This window comes from Palaemon carinicauda, unplaced genomic scaffold, assembly GCF_036898095.1.
Source record: "Palaemon carinicauda isolate YSFRI2023 unplaced genomic scaffold, ASM3689809v2 scaffold445, whole genome shotgun sequence".
NCBI lineage: Eukaryota > Metazoa > Arthropoda > Malacostraca > Decapoda > Palaemonidae > Palaemon > Palaemon carinicauda.
Genome location: NW_027171701.1, coordinates 82,501 through 96,833, shown reverse-complemented (window position 1 = coordinate 96,833; position 14,333 = coordinate 82,501). Strand labels below are relative to the sequence as shown.

At 34.8% G+C, this 14,333-nt stretch overlaps 1 long non-coding RNA gene across 1 annotated transcript in view; it reads left to right on the top strand.

Moving 5' to 3' along the window:
- Positions 1–14,333, top strand: part of LOC137636923 (uncharacterized) — a 62,475-nt gene that overhangs the window by 10,908 nt on the left and 37,234 nt on the right. The gene's annotated exons all lie outside the window — the stretch shown is intronic.

Genomic DNA, 14,333 nt, shown 5'->3' with positions numbered 1-14,333 from the left:
TTAGAATGTGTTATCTTTTTGTTCATTACTTCTCTTGTAGTTTGTTTATATCCTAGTTTCCTTTCCTTACTGGACTATTTTTCCCTGTTGAAGCCCTTGGTCTTATAGCATCCTGCTTTTCTAATTAGGGTTGTAGCTTAGCTAGTAATATGATAATAATAATAATAATTATATATATAGAACTTTTCTTGCAAACTCAGTCATCACAAAAATCGTAGCATGTTGAAAGGCAGCTGGTGCATTAGCTAATCCAAAACAGGTTTCTAAAAAGGAAAGTGCCTTTCCACTGTCATAAATGCAGTCATTGCTGTACTACTTCTTAAGGCCACTGTGCTTCCATAACTGCAGTGATCTTCATATTTAATACACCATGGTTCTACTCATTTTAGTGCTTTATCGTTTACTGTTTTTGGATCCATGTCCGAACAGGCAGGCCCTAGCGGGTAGCTACACGAAGCGTGATTCATTGTTGGGATTGGCGCAGGAGTTTTCAGCACCATTTGTGTAAACCCATCTTTGGAGGTGTCTCCCCTGTCCAACCAGTTTTTGTACTTCCTCTATTCAGGGTGAACTGTTTCCTCCTGGTAAGGGAGAACCCACAGGGCAGGTCTTCACTAGATAGAGGGCATTGTTAGTGGGCAGACTGTCCTTCACTCTCCATTTATGCAGTCTGTATTTTGATAGTTCTGAGGTTGCAAGTTCTTTCGCGGTCATGAAACTCTTCCATGATTTCAGACGTCGTCTTGTTTCTCGATAGTTCTAGAGTGGGTGCCTGGGATCATGTGCTTGTTTATTATTATTATTGCTAGCCAAGCTACAACCCTAGTTGGAAAAGCAAGGGCTCCAGCAAGGAAAGATAGCCCAGTGAGGAAAGGAAATGAATAAATGATGAGAATCAATTAACAATATATCATTCTAAAAACAGCAACAACGTCAAAACAGTTATGTCTTATATAAACTATTAACAACGTCAAAAACAGATATGTCATATATAAACAATAAAAAAACTCATGTCAGCCAGGTCAACATAAAAACATTTTCTCCAACTTTGAACTTTTGAAGTTCTACTGATTCAACTATCCGATTAGGAAGATCATTCCACAACTTGGTAACAGCTGGAATAAAACTTTTAGAATACTGTGTAGTATTGAGCCTCATGATGGAAAAGGCCTGGCTATTAGAATTAACTGCTTGCCTTAGTATTGTACTCTCATTGTAGTGGTCTTGGGGCTCTGTGGACCAGCGTCAAACGTACTCGCCTATTTTCTACTTTATTCCACTAGCTTCTCATTTGCATGCTGTCACGTACGTTCACATTTTCCCATCAATATTGGATAACTTTAAACTGTCCTCGATAGTAGTTTTATACCGCATCTATAACACCCACTTTTGTTCCGTAACTGGAATACAAACGTACGCTATTTATTCAGGGGTATTACTTTCGGTGTATCTGAAAGTAATACCCCTAAATAAATAGCTAAGGTTTGTATCATTAGGAAAAATACAAATTATCTACAAATAATTCATTTTACACAAATTATTATGAAATAGCATTACATAACTACCTAACACAACAAAACATATTAATATATGCTATTCTCAATCCAGCGAACAAGATACTAAATTTCATACGTTACTTACAGACATATTCTGATTCATTACATCAAAACATGAATATATCATGTATCAAAACACCTTGATAATGTATTATTCTTCAGATTTTTCAAAATAGGTTTCTTACATTTGCTGTGAGATTACATTGTTTAGATACTACCGCTAGAGAGCTATTGGGTCCTTTGACTGGCCAGACAGTACTATATTGGATCCCTCTCTCTGGTTACGGCTTATTTCTTCTTTGCCTACACAAACACAGAATAGTCTGGCCTATTCTTAACACAATCTCCTCTTGCCTCATACACTTGACAACACTGAAATTACCAAACTATTCTTCTTCTCTCAAGAGAATAACTACTGCAATTGTTCAGTGGTTACTTTAATCTTGGTAAGGGTAGAAGAGACTCTTCAGCTATGGTAAGCAGCTCTTCTAGGAGAAGGACACTCCAAAATCAAACCATTGTTCTTTAGTTTTGGGTAGTGCCATTGCCTCTGTACCATGGTCTTCCACTGTCTTGGGTTAGAGTTCTCTTGCTTGAGGGTACACTCGGGCACGCTGTTCTATCTAGTTTCTTTTCTTTTTATTTGGTTGAAGTTTTTATTGTTTATATAGGTAATATTTATTTCAATGTTGTTACTAATCTTAAAATATTTTATTTTTCCTTGTTCCCTTTCCTCACTGGGTTATTTTCCCTGCTGGGGCCCCTGGGCTTATAGCATCGAGCTTTTCCAACTAGGGCTGTAGCTTAGCATTTAATAATAATGATAATAATAATAATAATAATAATTAGTTAAACAAGATGCTGTACAGTTGGCATCTACTTCATAGTCTACTCTTTACATCAGAGCATTGTGTCCTGTCTTTTCTAATTTGACGATTATGATTATTACTTCTGCTGTACACCTTACAATTAGTGAGAGACCAAAAAAATAGACTTTGCCTATAGCTCAGTTGGGAAATATTTGAACCCAACCATCTCAAAGGCCTATTAGTTTTTATAATTTAATCAATAGAATTATAGCTTTCAGTTTAGGTCTTTTTGTTAATGCAAAGGCAACTTTTTTATCCAGGAATTCATTTTTGAAGATGTTAGACATTCTAACTACTTTAGGTTTTTAAAAAGTTGTTCAGCCAGAGATTATATTCAATATTCCATCGTTCCTAATTTGAGGAGATAGATAAAAGCATAAGTCCCTCTCTGGTTAAAACTATTTCTTCAACTGTTTCTGTACACGTTTTTATAATGTGTACAGAAACCATACTCACTTGCGCACTGCATAGCCCTAAACAATATAAACAGATGCTTATAAGAGGTTACACAACCTGTAAATGTCTGCCTTGGTATAGTTGATAAGTTTCATGTCGTTGTCTTCTTTACCGTCAGTGTTTTCCATTTGTGTATAAGGTTGCTGTTTCTAGTCGGCATTCTCCATCTTCCTCTGTCCTGTAAATCTTGTTCTCTTACCCTTTTCCTTCATGTCATATCATAAATCATCTTTCCACCTGAACAAGGTCAATTAGTTTTCATTAACTTGCTATGTTTTCTCCTAAATAGTTTTTGACATTTGTGATGAACTTGGATTGCTCATAGAGAGTAATTTGGGACCAATGCTGTACAGTATGCCAATGATGCAACTATTAGCTTTATGTAATTTCTGTAGCCTTTGCAGTGATCAATTAAAGGTCGACTTGCTACTTTGTGGTGTGTAGAGTGTAAGAATGTGTCTCTTTACTTCCGTCTTTACTTTGTTGTCTAACGAGACTGAGCACAAACACTACTGGTCGTGACGTTGGCAGATATCCTCATGCTCTCTCTTGCCTCATGACGTTCCTCAGACACTTTGGTGAGACCATCGCGCTAGTTCTAACAACACACATATACTACTCCTTGATCTAGATATTCCTACACTCAAAGCCCGAATCATGACCAAGTTTTCTCAGACGTCAGAATCTTCTAGCTCAGTCGTGCTTGAAACATAGGAACAGGTGACTTCTCAATTCTGATGTCATTATTTGTACCGTGATGCTGCATGAGGTGCGCACAGTTGTTGGCAAAGACCCCACACCAACCAACTTCTCCTGTGTATTCCTTCAGGAAGATGGCTCTAGAGACGACGACCCTTAGGGCTGCTTATTAGGGCATTTCTGACATTCTTTGAGTAATGGAATTCCTTAAACTATGTCTGATAGCATTCTAGTTCCTGGTCTTTTCGCAGACACCTTCCATAGTAGATCGAACCAGAATATTCCACGTTGACGGTAGGGACCCAGGGGGAGACTCAAGTATGAAGATACGTCATCCCGACATTTGAGTCTGCTGCCATGGACAGCCTCCAAGGTATATCGAGGTTCCATAGCTGGGTTTTTCAAAGGCCAAGTACGAGGAAGTACAGGGATGTGATCCGATCAAATACAAAAAACAAAGTCCTCTTTAATGTACAGGTCATTGAAACAGAGAAAAGAAATACCATAGCTGCTCGCATTTGCCAGACCGTGGGGTTGAGAGAGTTACATCCCTTACAATGAGCATTAGTATGAAAGTTGTTGCCCGTTTCCCTTACTTTCTTGATTTGGGTTTAAATCCAACCCTCCACTGAAGTCGAGTGAACTACTTCTCCGGTGGGTCCATGTCAATCATCTAACGAAATATTTTCATTATAACTTATACAATTCTTTGATTGTAGCATCTTCCAAATCATATGATCTTGTGAAAAGTAATGTCTAGTTTCTTCTTAAATTCAATTGTTCCCTTTAGGTCCTTCATTTCAGTAGGCAGTTTATTATAATGTCTAGGCGCACAGTAGCTTAAAGCCCTTTTACCAAATTTACTATTTTTTTCTTGGTTCAGATAGTCTGTTTGTCATTCATGTGTCTTATGGTAACATTTGTTTCTAGTTCTAGTTTTTTCAGGCATTCTTTTAGATATTTTGGTTCATTTTGGTTCAGTATCCTGAACATTAGTAAGAGTAGCTTGTATTCAATTCTCGCCTTTACCGGCAGCCAGTGTAATTTAATTAGTGCAGGGGTAACTCTTTCCATATTGTGTAGTCCTTTTATTAATCTAGCGGCTCTGTTTTGTACTTTCTGAATTTTCTTCAGCTGATAATTTGGTATGCCATAGAACAGTGAGTTGCAGTAATCAATTCTTGAAAATATATGGTGATTAATGAGTATGACCATAGATTTTTTATTTAAGTATTTACTAATAAATGCTATGTTTTTAATGTGATAGTTACAATTTCTTACCATATTATTTATATGTTCATTCATTGTCAGTCTTATCATCCATGATTACTTGAAGATTTCTGACGGATTTCTTTAGGTCTTTGGAAGCATTCAATTCTTTTTATATCTTTTTCATTTCCAAAAATAATACATTTACTTTTATCTTCATTGAGCTTGAGCTCTTTTGTTAACATCCAAGCCTTAATGTCATTCATTATTTCATGTATCTTTCTTTTAGCTTCATCAACTGATGCTATTGGGAAATAGAATTGTGTACTGTATCATCAGCGTATATTTTTAAACTTAACTTTGTGAGTTTCAAGTATACAGTATTTGCCAGTTCAATCGTGTAAATTTCAAACAGGAAAGGACCTTGTACACTGCCTTGAGGCACCCCTTTGGTTAGTTTTCTTGTCTCAGATTCAACATTTGATATCACTACTTTAACTTTGCGGTTTTCAAGATAACTCACAAACTAGTCATATGCTCGTGCTACGATGCCCACAGCTTTAAGGTCTTCTATCAGATATGTATGTTCTACAGTATCAAATGCTGCACTTAGATCCAGCATCACAAGAATGCAGCACTTGCCATTTGTTATAATTTCTGTTATGTCATTTTTAATCCCTAACACTGTTGTTTCTGTGGAATAATTTTCTCTGTATGCAGATTGATCATTAGGTATGGCATTAGATTGTTTCAGATATTTCCAGGTTTGTTCGTGTACAGCAGTTTCAATAATTTTCGAAAAGTATGACAGATTTGATATTGGCCTATATGAACTTAAATTGTCTATATCACCTTTTCCTTTATAGACAGGCTTGATGCATGCAACTTTCTCACAATAGGTCTCTTGTAGTTTGGTGAAATTTTCTGCATCTTTTACATCGTCAATTAGAAATGGGTCATTTCCGCAGTAGGTTTTTTTTACTTTCTTTATTATTCTCATATAATCACTCTGACTTAACTCTTTGAATACCCTTAGCTTTCTTACGCCTGTTGCTGATGTATTCCTTCGTTCTGTTTTGCCGATGTTGCGAAAACTGGAGCAGATTTGATTTATTTTTTCTTCAAAATAATAAATAGAATCATTTGCTAGGCATTTAGGATCATTAGGTATGTCAGGCAATACTATTTCTGACCTAATAGTTTCTTTAGGTTTTTATGTATTTTCCGTGGGTCATTTTCATTGCACACTTTTTTATAATAGGCCTTTTTTTTTTAACTAAGATAAGGTAATTGTAGCGATTTCTAGCTGATTTGTAATGTTGCCAGTTTTCATTATTTTTATTTCTTTTCCATTTATCCTCCATTTTTCTTTTTCTTTTTTTTCTTCGTGTAATTCATTATCAAACCAATTTGATTTTTCTTTAATTGGGATTTTTTTTTTTTCTGGGCACCTATTATTATAATTAGTTGCAAGTATTGTTTTACTTCTATCAGTAATGCAGTTTATACAGGATTGTCTCTCTACTAGGGTGTGCTTCTCTTCACAGTTACAGACTGGTGTTATCCCTTTTATATCCTCTAGGCTTTGTTCAATGAACTCTTGGATTAAAGTTGGTCTTAATTCTGTATATGATTTCCTTCTGTATTGCATTATTTTTTCTAACATCTATTTTAAAAGACATTAACTTATGCGTTGGGGATATAGAGCAGTCAGGTTCAATCTCCATATTTAGTATGATGATGTTTTTATTTATTATAACTAGATCTAGTATATGATTAGACTGAGCTGTTGGTTCAGACACTATGTTTTCAAGGTCATGGTTGTCAATCCATTCTCTAAATTCATTAACATATGGGTCTACTCTGTTAAAAAGGTTGAAATCACCACATATAACTATATTTCCATTGTTGTTCAATGTATCTAGTAAGTTATTAAATTCATCTAGAAACATTCTTTTGCTTTTGCTCGGTGGTCTATTGAGTACTGTATAACTATTTGTAGATTTACATTTCTAGATAAAATTTTAATATTCATATATTCAAATGAATTAACTATGAGATGATTTCTTACTGTAACTTTATATGATTTCTTAATTAAGATTCCAATGCCACCACCTCTTTTGTCTTCTCTTGGTTCATGATAAAAGTTATAAGATTTAGGTGTCATTTCATTTATTTTTGATCTGTAACTCACATTCCCACTCAACCAAGTTTCAGTTAATAAGCAAATATCCACATCTTGATCACTTACGACTTCCTTAATGATATGAGTTTTATTGCCAATGGATTGTATATTTATTAGATTACATGATATTTTCTTAATCGAAGCCATGGTCAGTATTGTTTCTGGCTCTTGTTATTTCTTGTTTATAAACTTTGCAGTTTGGTCTATCATAGGATTTGTGTTTTATGTCATCATAGTTCTTTCTTACACAATTTATGCATCTAACTTCAACAATACTGCAATGACCCGCTTTATGTTCTCCTGTGCACTTGGGGCACGACTGTTTATTCTAGCAACTCGCTGCACTATGCCCAAATTCCTGGCATTTGTAACACTGGTAGGGCATGTAATGGTCATAAACATTACATATTCTATATGTGGTACTAAGTTTATCTCCATTTTCATGGATTGCTTTACGTATCTTAGGTGTACATTCTATAATATAGTGTTTATGTTTATCCATTCTTAAATTCTCTTGCATTATGATAGTCAGATCATCATTTTCTACTATTTGTCTTTTTAGCCAATGATTCTTAAGCTTCAGACTTTGAATAATATCATCATCATCTTCTGGTACATTAGTAAGTTTTATCTTCGGTTTAAGTTTTCCTTTTTCAGCAACAGTGATCTTGTTTACCTTATCTTGTTCCAATTCTGATTTTGCCTGCTCCAGGTTCTGTTTAGCAGCAAATTTTATGATCAGGTGGCCATCATTTGTTTCACCAGTGCTTTCAACTTGGGCTTTTATATTGGTCATAATTGTTTTCTTATTATTAACTGCTGAAACCTCATCAGTTGATTTTACGATCAATGTTTTCTTTGATTTCAGCTTTTCAGCATATGTACCAGTTTTATGCTTCCTATCTATGTCATCTTCATTCCTTTTCTTTTCATTTTTTAATTCTTTCATTTCATTTCTTAATTCTTGCATCTCATCTCTTATTTCTTGCACTTTATTTCTCATTTCTGTCATGCTATCCTTCATTTCTTCCATTTTATTCATCAAGACCTGAACCAAATGATGGGGCATTGCAACTTCTCCATCCAATAATTTTCTTTGTATGTTTTCTGCATTCTCATTGATCTTATCAGTGCAATTCCTTCACTTGTATGAAATATGTTTATTACACAATAGCTTTATATGAGGTTGTGATAAATTTTCTATTAATCCAGAACTGGCATTTTCAAAATAATACCATTTTTGACATCTATCACAACAAATTGCATCATCGGCAGCGACAGTCTTGCAGTACCCGCACAATTCAGTGTCATTAGATTCCACGGTGTCCAACGATCCATTCACTGATTTATCATTTCTTCCATAAGCACCTTCCTCCATATTGTCACTATCATATACTGATATACTCTTCATTATCTGTAAAAATTCATTTGTTTCTTCTTCAACTGATTTTCCAGTTTCAGTCTTTTCATGAGGTTTCTTTCTAATTTTCTGAATGGCTCCTAACATATTTGTAGTTTACACCATGTTTAAGTCCAAATGAGTCGGGGAAACCATAATTGGTAACTCTTATCTGTGTCCCAGTTTTAATCAACTATTAATTTGTAATTTTGCACTATTTAGTATTCCAATGACTTTGATTCCAATTTATACATACACATACATACATATACCATGGCACTTCCCCCAATTTTGGGGGGTAGCCGACATCAACAAAGAAACAAAAACAAAAAGGGGACCTCTACTCTCTACGTTCCTCCCAGCCTAACAAGGGATTCAACCGAGTTCAGCTGGTACTGCTAGGGTGTCACAGCCCACCCTCCCACATTATCCACCACCAATTTATATAACTTAATAATGTTGGAAATTATTAATTTAATGATTTTCACTTTTAACTTGCCACTATTGTTGTTATATTTCAACAGAGCACTTCTTCAACACGTCCTCACTCACTCAACTTACATACCTATCTTCCTAAAACCACGTGTGTGGCATTTACAATCTGGCCATCCTTCTAAAGTGAATTACTTCAACATTGCAAACTTGCATCCTGTTTTGTCGTCTGTTTAACCCTTTTACCCCCAGGGTATTTGGAAATTTCCAACCCTTAACCCCCAGGGGGTTATTTTTTTCCCAGCACATTTTGCAGTATATTTTTTTTTAAATTGCTCTAAAAGCCTTAATTTTTGTCATAGAGAGGTCAGGTTGGTCTCATTTTCTTGGAAAATGCCTGCATTTTCTCAAAAAATTATGAAAAATATGAAAAAAAAAATTTTATAGCATTTTTTAGCAAGGACGTACCGGTACGTCCATGGGGGTAAAAGGATGGCTTTTGTGAAGCGTACCAGTACGTTCTTTTGGGGGTAAAAGGGTTAATGTCCTCTCTGACACCAGTACGCTCATGGAAATTAGTATAAACTATATTTCCATTGGTCTGATGAATTATGTAGTTTTTCAAACCATTGAACCTGGCAGCTTCTGTAATCTGGGATGAGTTATAGACTAAAGTCTTTTGAAAATGGTCTTAGATATTTCAAATCCTACTTTACAGTAGCAATGAATTTCCCATGAAATATCGTTTGTTATTCTATAAGAAAGGAAAAGATATTAACAACTCTTTCTTGATTTGTGCATAATCTAGTGATTTTGTAAGGGATTGCACAGCTTGTGCTATAGGTTTTATCATTTTGTAGTGCACAAGCAACAGTGGCATAAAAGAGTAACAAGTTTGTCAAAATTACAATACTTATTATTATTATTAGCTAAACTACAACCCTAGTTGGAAAAGCAAGATGCTATTAGCACATGGGCTCCAACAGGGAAAAATGTCCTAGTGAGGAAAGGAAATAAATAAATGATTTAAGAAGTAATGAAAAATTGAAATAAACTTTTAAAAATCATTAACATTAAAACAGATATTCCATATATAGAGTATAAAAAGACATATTAGTCTGTTCAACATAAAAACATTTGCTGCAAGTTTGAACTTTTGAAGTTTCACAGATTTAACTACCCAATTAAAACAAGAGCTTCACTTAGTAATTTTTTCAGTTCCTGGAAGCACTTAGCTTGTGCTTCACTCCTCTGAAAGGCAACGTCTTGCTTTAATACATTTCTTATTGGCTTATTTATATCATGACAAATTAGTACTATACTTAGCCCAATCTTAGACACTAATTTTTGTTCGGTGGATAGGGAAAATTGGCAATGGTCTTTGCTTTCATTTTGTCTGGTTTCAATATATTTTGCTTTGTTTTTGTCTGTTTTCAATAGCCTTTGCTTTCATTTTGTCTGGTTTCAATAGATTTTGCTTTTTATGTCTGTTTTCAATAGCCTTTGCCTTCATTTTGTCTGGTTTCAATAGATTTTGCTTTTTATGTCTGTTTTCAATAGCCTTTGCCTTCTTTTTGTCTGGTTTCAATAACCTTTGCTTTCTTTTTGTCTAGTTCCAATAGCGTTTCCTTTCTTTTTGTATGGTTTCAATCACTCAGAAGTTAGCCCTTGTTATACTCAACCTAGATTGACTCCAGCTTTAATTTATTTGAATTTAACCATTGTTGTTTTGTAGTACAGTACTAGACATTTTTAACCTTTTGTTAATCATTGCTTCCATGAATCAGAATATCATTCAATTTAACCGTTAACCAAACCTTTATCAAACATTTCATGTATTGACCTCGGACATAGTTATAGGGTGTGGCCTTCTCCGAAACTTAGTCGTGAATACCAGTATTTCCTAAAATGTATATCAAAAGGCTAAAGTTTAGACTCTAGGTGAATCCTCATCAAGTGGAAGATGCCAAAAACTGTTTTTAGTATCAAGAACTGTAAAAAAAATTGCATTCAATGACCTTGTTGACACTTCTTTAAAAACTAAGTATACAGTAAAGGATAAGGATGTCTGTTCAAAACTGTATTATCCTTTTCTACTCTACACTATTTACCAACTCTGGAGAACCACTTGCCTCTGCTATTTTTCTCTTTTCTCCATTCCTTTTCGTTCAACCTAGAGTCCAGATCTAGATTGAAGGAGTTTGGTGCTTTTTTAACTGGGTGTACAACTGGGCCAGTGCCTGGATATTTATGTCTTAAGAAGAAGATACCATCAATGCAACTAAATCTTTCAATAAAACTCAGATTATTCAGAAAACATCATTTATGCTTTATTTAGGTTTTTCTAAACACACAAGTGTTATGAATTTAGGGACTAAAAGTTCAGTTACCATCCGCAACATTAAACACCAGTTTATATTTGAAATTATCATAAATATCTTCAATTCATATTTTATTAATTGGAAGTATTTTACTATTGGTGAAGGACCTGGTAATAGCCATAAGACTTCTTTACCTCATCTAGTCAAAGATCCTCTTGGGTAGCATGCTAACTTCTGCACCTTCATCCACTAATACATTGAATTGCATCATATACTCAGGAAACTAAGGCTTGATCAAGTCTATGTGCTATAAATGAATAATTTATCAGCATATTTGCACATGTCCCATTGTTATATACACAGCAGTAAGATCAAAGTACAGTACAGCATGGTTGAACACAAGAATACAGAGTATACACCATGGCATGCAAATTTTGGCCAAGGATAGCATAAGAAAGAGCCATGACACTTTTTGTTGTGGTCCTCAAAACAAATATCGGTGGCATGACATGGAGGAGCTGTAATAATAAGACTGTACATACACATGTAGATAATAAATATAATAGAAATCAAAACATCACCACTAAGTCATAGAGAGTTATGAATATCAGCATAAGTTTATCAGAGCGGAATAGGAATACTTCCGAGCACATAATCCTGCACAATAGTCTCGGCGATCCTCAGATCTTGAAGATTGTTCTACCCATCCCTGCATACAGCTTTGCCGTGTGAATTTAGTTGCTTGCTTTCACAGGGATGTCCACAGAATCTAAAAAGGATTGCGGTGCCCCCATTTGTAACATTCTTGGTCTGCGTCTGGAAAAACCCACCGTCCAAAGGGATGTCTATACCAACGTAATTTGTTACTACAGTATTGATTTCTTGGCGTTTACTGAGAGAAACTCTTTTTTTCTTGCGTGGTTTTGTGTCCTATACTGTACTGCGTTAATTGTTGCTGGAATATTGTTCGATTTAATAGCAGCATTGAACTTTTCTTGTGCCTTTCACTGAATGCTGGAATCTAAATTTGTTTCATTTGATGGAACAGTATTTAACTTTTTATTGTGCTTTTCACTAACTTCAGGGGCTCAGCATTGATTAATTACCTCTTCAGATGATAGATTACCTTGTCGTAATAGTGGAATCTTGTTTGATTTGATAGCTGCATTGAACTTTTTCTTATACTCTTCACTAACTTCGTAAGTTGAGCATTGATTGATAACCTCTTTAATCGATAGATCACCCTGTCGTATTAGTCTGCCTCTTAGAGTTTCATCTGTTATTTCACAAATGATCTTGCCCCTCAATAATTCATCATAAAATTGGCCATAGTTTCAGTTCATTGCTTTCTTTAAACCCCTTACTTTTATTTTGCCTTTTCATTTTCCTCATCTCATGTTTATTTATGTTAGATACAGTGCCACATCACACCTTGAGACACTAAGGACATTTCCGCACCAAAAACCCTGTTTAATATTAGCCGCAACTGTAGTTGACGACAAAACCTAATAGAGCACAAAGTCAGGCTTGATTTGGCAGTGCATATGTCTTTCTATTCTTTTAGGAAATTATTTTTTATAGGTGTTATAAAAGGGAGAATATATACATTATAAAAGCATATTTGTATTCAGGAAATAAACATAATTTCTTGAGTAACATGAACTTTATGGAAAATAAATCCATTCGCATTCTTTTGACTTTATGATATTACGTGTTACAGAATGATAACTTGATAAGGTGGCCATTACATTTCCTCCATACTTGTGTTAGACTTTTTCGCAGCCATATATCTTGTGTGTATCACTTATTAGTGACCTTTGCTCAGTACACTATAAGGATATGGTTACGAAGATTGAAGCAATCTTTGCCAGTTTCAAACAGGAGAACCGCTGTTTGTGTTTATGGTGATATCCTAAATATGTATGGTACTACCTGACTGCTCAGTGTTCAGGTATGCTCCAAGTATAGGTAGTAGATTGGCCAGAGCACCAGCCACCTGTTGAGATACTACCGCTAGAGAGTTATGGAGTTCTTCGACTGTTCAGACAGTACTACATTGGATCCTTCTCTCTGGTTACGGTTCATTATCCCTTAGACTACACATACACCGAATAGGCTGGGCTATTCTTACGTATCCTCCTCTGTCCTCATGCACCTGACAACACTGAGATTACTAAACAATTTTTATTCACCCAAGGGTTAACTACTGCACTGTAATTGTTCAGTGTCTACTTTCCACTTTGTGAGGGTAGAAGAGACTCTTTAGCTATGGCAAGCAGCTCTTCTAGGGAAAGGCCACTCCAAAATCAAACCTTTGTTCTCTAGTCTTGGCTAGTGCCATAGCCTCTGTACCATGGTCTTCCACTGTCTTGAGTTAGAGTTCTCGTGCTTGAGGGAACACTCAGGCACACTATTCTCTCTTGTTTCTCTTCCTCTTGGTTTGTTGAAGTTTTCATAGTTTATATAGGAATATTTATTTTAATACTGTTGATGTTCTTAAAATATTTGATTTTTCCTTGTTTCCTTTCCTCACTGGACTATATTCCCGATTAGAGCCCCTGGGCTTATAGCATTCTGCTTTTCCAACATGGGTTGTAGCTTAGCAAGTAATAATAATAATAATAATGATAATAATAATAATAACATTCTCTATCAAAGATAGGACAACTGTTTATGTAAAATTCATGGTGTAGTGATTCTTTGGATATTGTTAAAGTAGACTTTATTATTATTATTATTATTATTATTATTATTATTATTAGCAGCTAAGAGAATGCCAAAATTGAAAAAGCAGAATGTTATAAGCTCCAAAGGGAAAACAGCCCTGTGAGGAAAGGAAGTAATGAAATAAATGAATTGTATATGAGAAGTAATAAATAAAATATACGAAATATTTCATGAGTGAAAAGTGACCATACCAACTTAAGTGGCTTAAATAAATAAATCAGGTCTAATGTCTGCATCAGAAGCAAACAAATTTTTGCAGACTGTGGGCATAAAGTTTGTGTCTGAAGACTAAGTTTCAGATTATCTTTTTTTTTTTTTTTTTTTTTTTTTTTTTTTTTTTTTTTTTTTTTTTTTTTTTTCTCGAAATTTGGGAAATGTGTTATGTATGGTTTGGGGAGAAACTGCTCAAGGAGACTGATGACTTGATGATGTACATAATTTGTTAAGGCATTTTTGTTAACTGGGTCTTGATTATCGTTA